The following is a 7,683-nucleotide window of genomic DNA, read 5'->3' as shown; positions in this document are numbered from 1 at the left end:
ACCTGAGCTTAGCACCCACGCGTTACACATAGCATAGTAAACATAAACAATAACACCACAATACATGATATACTATATAATGTTTACATGCGATCTTGACAAATTTCAAATTTTAATTTGTTTTGCCTTCTGCATCAACTAACTATAGTCAGTCAGCCATCTTTAAAGGGGGGGTTCTAAAAAGGCCCCTCCTTCCTCTGTTGGTGAGGTGTAGACCTTAGCCTTATCGCAACAAAAACATCAACCAAAATTTAAATGAGCGCTTTGTTAGTTTTTGTAGGACCATAAAACTGAAATTCTCAAAAAGTCAGATTTTTTTCCCTCCAAAAGTCTAATGTTGTCAAAGTACTAATGCATTGAAGGATCATGTTTGATGCAATCAAAACTAAGGATCATATGCTATAGCATGCATGTATAAATCTCTTGCTATGGTGAGTTTTCAAATACTTACAAACAAAGCAATAGCCGGAAGTCATCTCAAGCAATGATATTTCCCAGGCAAAAAGTGTGTTCATCTTATAATAAAAGTATCTTATAACTTTTGTAGGTCATGAACTACCAGTGACAAAAATATCAATCCAAAATATGTGGTGGAACATATTCAAAGAAGGGATCAAATGACCATTATGGTCTGTGCATCAAATGTCATGTGTATAGTCTTATCATTATTACTGAAAACTGACAGAAAAGAAGAAAATATTTGTTCCAGTTTAGATGGAATGAATATTTAATCAAGAGAGTGTACATGTTTGGAAAATATTTGTTGGTTTATTCCTTTCAATATAGCCACCAAAAAAATGTTACTGCCTAATCAGTTTTCAGATTCACAGGCAATTTTCTGGCAATATCAATGGAATTCAGAGATGTATGTTTGTTTGTTACTTTGTTTTTATATCTTTTTTCTTTCTTTTTTTATTATAATTTAAGTAATATATTATTTTGTAGTAGAAATACAATATCATGTTATAAGTTAAGTTACATGTATATACAGTATCATAATGTACTAGAAATACAATATCATGTTATAATTTAAGTAATATATCATAATGTACTAGAAATACAATATCATGTTATAAGTTAAGTTACATGTATATACAGTATCATAATGTACTAGAAATACAATATCATGTTATAACTCAAGTTATATATCATAATGTACTAGAAATACAATATTATGTTACAATATAAGTAATATATATCATAATGTACCAGAAATACAACATCATGTTATAATCTAAGTTATATAAGTTATTAAAATAAGACGCCGTATAAACAGCTGATGACATTTTCAGATAATGTTTTGAAGAAAAGTTTGTTTTTAAACTGGTGTTTCTAGATTCACAAGAAAACAACTCATTTCAAGCTTTGTCGCCACTGTTTTGTATTTTGAAAATTGCTATGATAGCCAAGATTATAAAGTTGACTTGATGTTGTACACACATTCTCACAGTTCTTTGACCAACTAGGCATTGACAATAGTAATATTTTATTGGATTATTATCAATCTGTGTCGTGCTGTACTGAATCCAAACATTATCTTTAGTCTGCCTTTTGTGTCTTGAACAAATCTGACAACAGATGAGGTCTTGAGAGTGCTGATTCACTAATTTTTCATAATCTGTACGAATTCTGACTTTGCTCTCTTGGAGAGAGTTGTTTCTTTTATCCCTCTGAGCCGAACAGTTTGTTTTTGTAAGTAGAAACTTAATTTGATGTGCGAGTTCTCTGTCTTTTCTGTCAGTTTTCGGTGATTATTGATACATTAGTCCCCGTATCCGAGTGAGACATGCAGTCACAATCTTTAGCACTTCCTCAATTCGATATATGAATCAATTTGATATTAATTGAGTTCTAAACAAACATCCAATGCTTAAGACGGCCATGAAAAGACTCGGGATTGTGTTACTGATTTGTCTATATTAGCATGTAGATCCGAGTATTGTCTCTGACCAGTCTTAAGATATGAGTGCATATGATATAATGGTACTAATATCAGATGCTCTAACGTTGGCAGGACATCTCTAAAACCACGATCAACGACTACATTGTCGTCTTACTCCAACCATGTGAGCTTGTCTTTGATGTTTTGTAATGCTTGCATCATTTTGGCCTCCAGAGAATGGGGTCCTACTGTGTCCAAAATGTAGCCATTAGGTAGAGCTAGTCTCATGAATGTATGATAATTACGCACCTGCACCATAAGACATTCTCTGAAGCTTATTGACAGCACTTCTGTGAATAAAGACATGTGTACCATCGTTTAAGGCTGTCATTTTGTCTCCAAAGAATTTTTCTGAGAAAATAGTATTGTGTGAAAGTTTCTTACTCAAACGGTCAGAACCATGGAACACTGAAACTATAGATGTATTCAATGTTTGTACAACAGAATAAAAGTTTTTTGAAATACTAGGTTGGGAAATGCCAAAAAGAGCGAAACACTTAATTACAAAAGATTTCAGTTTTCATCTTAACCCAAAACAGTGAAAGAACAGTTTGTGTAGTTTTTGTATTTACTGAAGAAGAAAGAAATGCGACCAAGAACGAATGGATTTTGAAAAACTGCTCTTTGACAAATCTGTCCAAGCTTCACAGCCAGCGTCATCCAAGACACAAACAATGAAAGTGACGGCCGATTGATTCTTTGATAAGATAGTTTGATTTGGAACAAGAAACATCTGACCTAAGAAATCAGGAATTTATTTTTTACAATATACACATTAAGTACTATGCCTATGATCCATATGAGTACAACAACCTTGTTTCGAAACGACAATGTCAAACACGGCAGTATGACGTTTTAATGTAAAGTTACCAGGAGATGCGTTAACTGATGACAAGATTAAATCGAAGAGAAAAAAAACACTCTTATAAGTAGACATGGAGCCACACACGATTTATAGTGATAGGCGACAAGAAATCCCCGGAATATCTTGCTGAACACGGGCTCTATGACTCGGTATTTCTAGTAACTATATATCGTAACAAGGTGGTTGACTATAACAGTGGACTGACAATTCCCGAGGTTGGCTGTAGCCTTAAGCATGCTTTTTGAATTTGTTTTAACATGTCTACATAAACTACCAGGTACAGAATACAGTTGTAGACCAAAGTGCAATAAATGTATTTACTCTATTTGAGTGTCTGTGTTGATTTATTTAATTTTGAAGTACGTTTTTTTTTATTGCGCCCTCCTTTATATTTCAGGTGATTGATCTTAATTAGTTGCGCATTGCAAAAAACGTGTTACTGAAAATGTGCTGATAAGGAAAATGATGAATCAAAAACAGTTATAGACTTCGTGTGCTGTTAACCAGCTCCGAGACACAAGATATTCTAGTGGTGGAGTGTAGTATTATTCGACACGAAACAGTCTTTCGGACTGTTATGTAGGTTGCATGATTGTGCAGTCTTCTCATCAGATTTACTAATGAAGTAAAAATATATATAAAAAACTGAAACACAGATTAACCCATTGCTCCAATTCCAAACAAAGTTCAACAATCCTAATGATCGTTTTCTAACAACTGTCGTAATGATAGTTTTTGGCAATTAAAATGGCAGTCATTAGTATTCCTCACAACGGAACCGACTAAAGAATCCTTATCTCACGACAGCAGTTGACAGGTTCGCATAATTGAAATGTGTTTATGATATCGCATTACAGCATGCTGTACTGTTAGATAACGTGTTGAAATGCAAAGGAAAATTTATCATAAAACAGATGAATTACTAGCTAAACACTACGATACTGTATAGATGTAACGTGGCGAATTGCCACTATCAAATAGTGGTGAACTGCTAGCAAAACACTACGATATTAAGTAGTGATGAACTGCTAGCTAAACACTAAAATATTAAGTAATTGTGAACTACTGGCTAAACACTACAATATTAAGTAGTGATGAACTGCTAGCAAAACACTTCAATATTAAGTAATGGTGAATTGCTAGCTAAACACTTCAATATTAAGTAATGGTGAACTGCTAGCTAAACACTAAAATATTCAGTAGTGATGAACTGCTAGCTAAACACTAAGATATTAAGTAATGTTGAACTGCTAGCTAAACACTGCAATATTAAGTAGTGATGAACTGCTAGCTAAACACTAAAATATTAAGTAATTGTGAATTACTGGCTAAACACTACAATATTAAGTAGTGATGAACTGCTAGCAAAACACTTCAATATTAAGTAATAGTGAGTTGCTAGCTAAACACTTCAATATTAAGTAATGGTGAACTGCTAGCTAAACACTAAAATATTAAGTAGTGATGAACTGCTAGCTAAACACTACATTTAAGTAATGAACAGCAAATTAAACACTTCAAATTAAGAAGTGGTGAACTGCTAGCTAAACACTGCAATATGAAGTAGTGGTGAACTGCTAGCTAAACACTAAAATAATAAGTAGTGGTTAACTGCTAGCTAAACACAACAATATTAAGTAATGATGAACTGCTAACTAAACACTAAAATATTAAGTAATAGTGAACTGCTAGTTAAACACTACAATTAAGTATTGAATTGCAAATTAAACTCTTCAATGTCAAGTAATGCTGAACTGCTAGCTAAACACTACAATATTAAGTAGTGGTGAACTGCTAGCTAAACACAACAATATTAAGTAATGGTGAACTGCTAGCTAAACACTAAAATATTAAGTAATGGCTAAACTGCTAGTTAAACACTACAATTAAGTAATGAATTGCAAATTAAACTCTTCAATGTTAAGTAATGCTGAACTGCTAGCTAAACACTGCAATATTAAGTAATGTTGAACTGCTAGGTAAACACTTTAATATTAAGTAGTGATGAACTGCTAGCTAAAGACTACAATATTAAGTAATGGTGAACTGCTAGCTAAACACCTCAATACCAAGCAGTGATGAACAGCTAGCTAAACACTAAAATGTTAAGTAATGGTGAACTGCTAACTAAACACTTCAATATTAAGTAGTGATGAACTGCTATCTATAGACTACAATATTAAGTAATGTTGAACTGCTAGCTAAACACTTCAATGTTAAGTAGTGATGAACTGCAAGCTAAACACTACAATATTAAGTAATGGTGAACTGCTAGCTAAACACTTCAATATTAAGTAGTGGATAACTGCTAGCAAAACACTACAATAGTAAGTAATGAACTTCTATTTAAATTCTACAATAGTAAGTAATGAACTGCTACTTAAATTCTACAATATTAAGTAATGAACTGCATATCAAACACTTCATTGTTTTTTTGTTTTTTTTATATTTATTATATTGTTTTATTTTTTAAAGTTTTTTGTTACATCTTCATCAAACAGACATTACACACAAACTCTCACTTGTAGACAGAAGCATGCGTTTATCAATCATAGTCATTTATACACATCATCATCATCAGCAGCAGCAGCAGCAGCATCATTGTCGTTGTCGTCGTCCATACACATTGATAAAAATCATCATCATCATCATCTTATCATCATCGTACATACACATTGACAATCAACTTTATCATCATCTTATGAACAATCATCATCATCATCCTCATCATCATCATCATCATCCATTCACAGTGACAAACATCATATCTGAGCCAGTAAAATAAAATAAAAAGATTTAAATAAGTTAATTAAGAAAAAATATCTAGGAATCGAGGAGAGACGGAGAACATGAAAAATATTAAAAGCTCTTTTTACCTTGGTATTATTAAAATTACACTTCTGCAAAGTCTAATATTTTTATCCATTTTCTCCATTCTTTCTCAAACCTATCCTGTACAGAATCACCTTGACTATTTACAATATATTTTTGAACAGTATAATGTTCTTTAATCGTATTAATTAAGGCATTTGGGCTCAACGTTTGATGTCGACATCTTGTCTTATAAATATAAAACTTAATAATAATTAAAATTTCATTGTCAATTCTATTATAGGTCATATTCTCATTTGGTACCAATAATCCCAAAAGAAAAATGATTTTATTTAATGAAAATGGGATAAAAAGTGCATCGAACAATATTTCAAAACTTTGTAAAATATTCTGTACTTCTCTTCAATCCCACAAAATGTGAATTTTTGGATTATTGATTAATGAATGATTGTTTCTTGTTCTAAATTACAAAGTGTACAGAGTGGACTTGTCACTAATCCTAATCATTACAGTGTATGATAGGGTATACAATAGCATCCTTATCACAATCAATCTTAGATAAATATTTCTTTATTGTAGTTAATACACCATGATATTGGAGAAAATTTGTATTTACCTGATAAATTTGAGCAAATTCTTGAAATGTGTAAAAAGTTTAAGTCTCAATGTCTTTTATTAATTCATAAATTATAGTCACTCCTTTATTATACCATGTCTTGAAAAATATTGATTTTCCCCCAATAGTAAAATTCCTATTGTACCATAATGGCATTTTCCATATACAACTTTCATTAATTTGTTTCACCCGCTTCTTTTCATTAAACCTTCTCCATGCTTTAAAGACATCTTTCCAAAAATAATTTGTGCACTTATCAAGACATATTGAAATGTAATCAGTTCCACAGTGAGATAGCTTATGTAAGTCAATATGTGTTTCTAAGATAACTTGCCACTAGCCCGACTTCTGATATAATCTCCGTATCCACCCTCATTTTAAGAAATCTATGAATGACCTTATATTAACCATTTTAAGACCCCCTTCAAAATAATTTTGAAATAGCACATCTCTCCTTATTTTATCAGTTTTACTGTTCCATAAAAAGTTAAAGAGAATATTATTTAATTGATTCAAATAAAGATCATCAGGATTTGGCAATGCAATAAATAAATGATTAAATTGTGATATCATTAAAGATTTTATCAGATGGATTCAACCTATAGGAGTAAGTGATCTTCTGTTCCATGTCATGATAAGTGCTTTAAGTTTAATTAACTTTTTATCAAATTTAATTTTGGAATTTTATGAAGATTGACACTAAATTCTATTCCCAGAAGCATGAATTTTGTCCTTCCCCACTGCAATTTTAGATCAGGTAAAAATGTATCTTCACTATGTTTTTTGCTCCCTATCCAAACCACCTGGGTTTAGTCTATATTTAACTTTAAACCAGATATTTTAGCAAAAGTATTCAATTCTGCTATCGATTCTTTTAAAGACCTTTCTGAACCATCTTAAATGAGAGAAGTATCATCAGCATAGTGAGAAATAAGGATTGGACTTTTATTTACTTCTATACCCTTAATCTTATTGTTATTTCTAAGTCTATTGCCTAATATTTCAACACACAAAATAAAAATGTAGGGGGCAATTGGATCACCTTGGCGACAGCCTCTTTTTATGTTTAGGAATGATGAAAGATTACCACCTTGGTTTATAGTTGAACTTACATTGGTGTGTAGTAGTTTTACCCAGCATCTAATAATAGAACCAAAGTTAAAATAATTTAAAACTTTATCAACAAATTCCCATGGGACTGAGTCGAATGCTTTCTCAAAATCTACCATTAACAACATACCTGGAATATATCTTTTCTCTGCATATTGCATAATGTCATAAACTAATCTAGTATTTTCCCACTTCAGTGTTAGTAATGAACTGCTAGCAATACACTACAATATTTACTAATAATGAACTGCTAGATAAATTCTACAATTTTTTGTTATGAAAGGCTAGCTTTACTCTACAATATTTAGCGGTGAACTG

Source organism: Mizuhopecten yessoensis, unplaced genomic scaffold (assembly GCF_002113885.1).
Source record: "Mizuhopecten yessoensis strain PY_sf001 unplaced genomic scaffold, ASM211388v2 scaffold1961, whole genome shotgun sequence".
Classification (NCBI taxonomy): Eukaryota; Metazoa; Mollusca; class Bivalvia; order Pectinida; family Pectinidae; genus Mizuhopecten; species Mizuhopecten yessoensis.
This window is presented reverse-complemented; position numbering follows the sequence as displayed.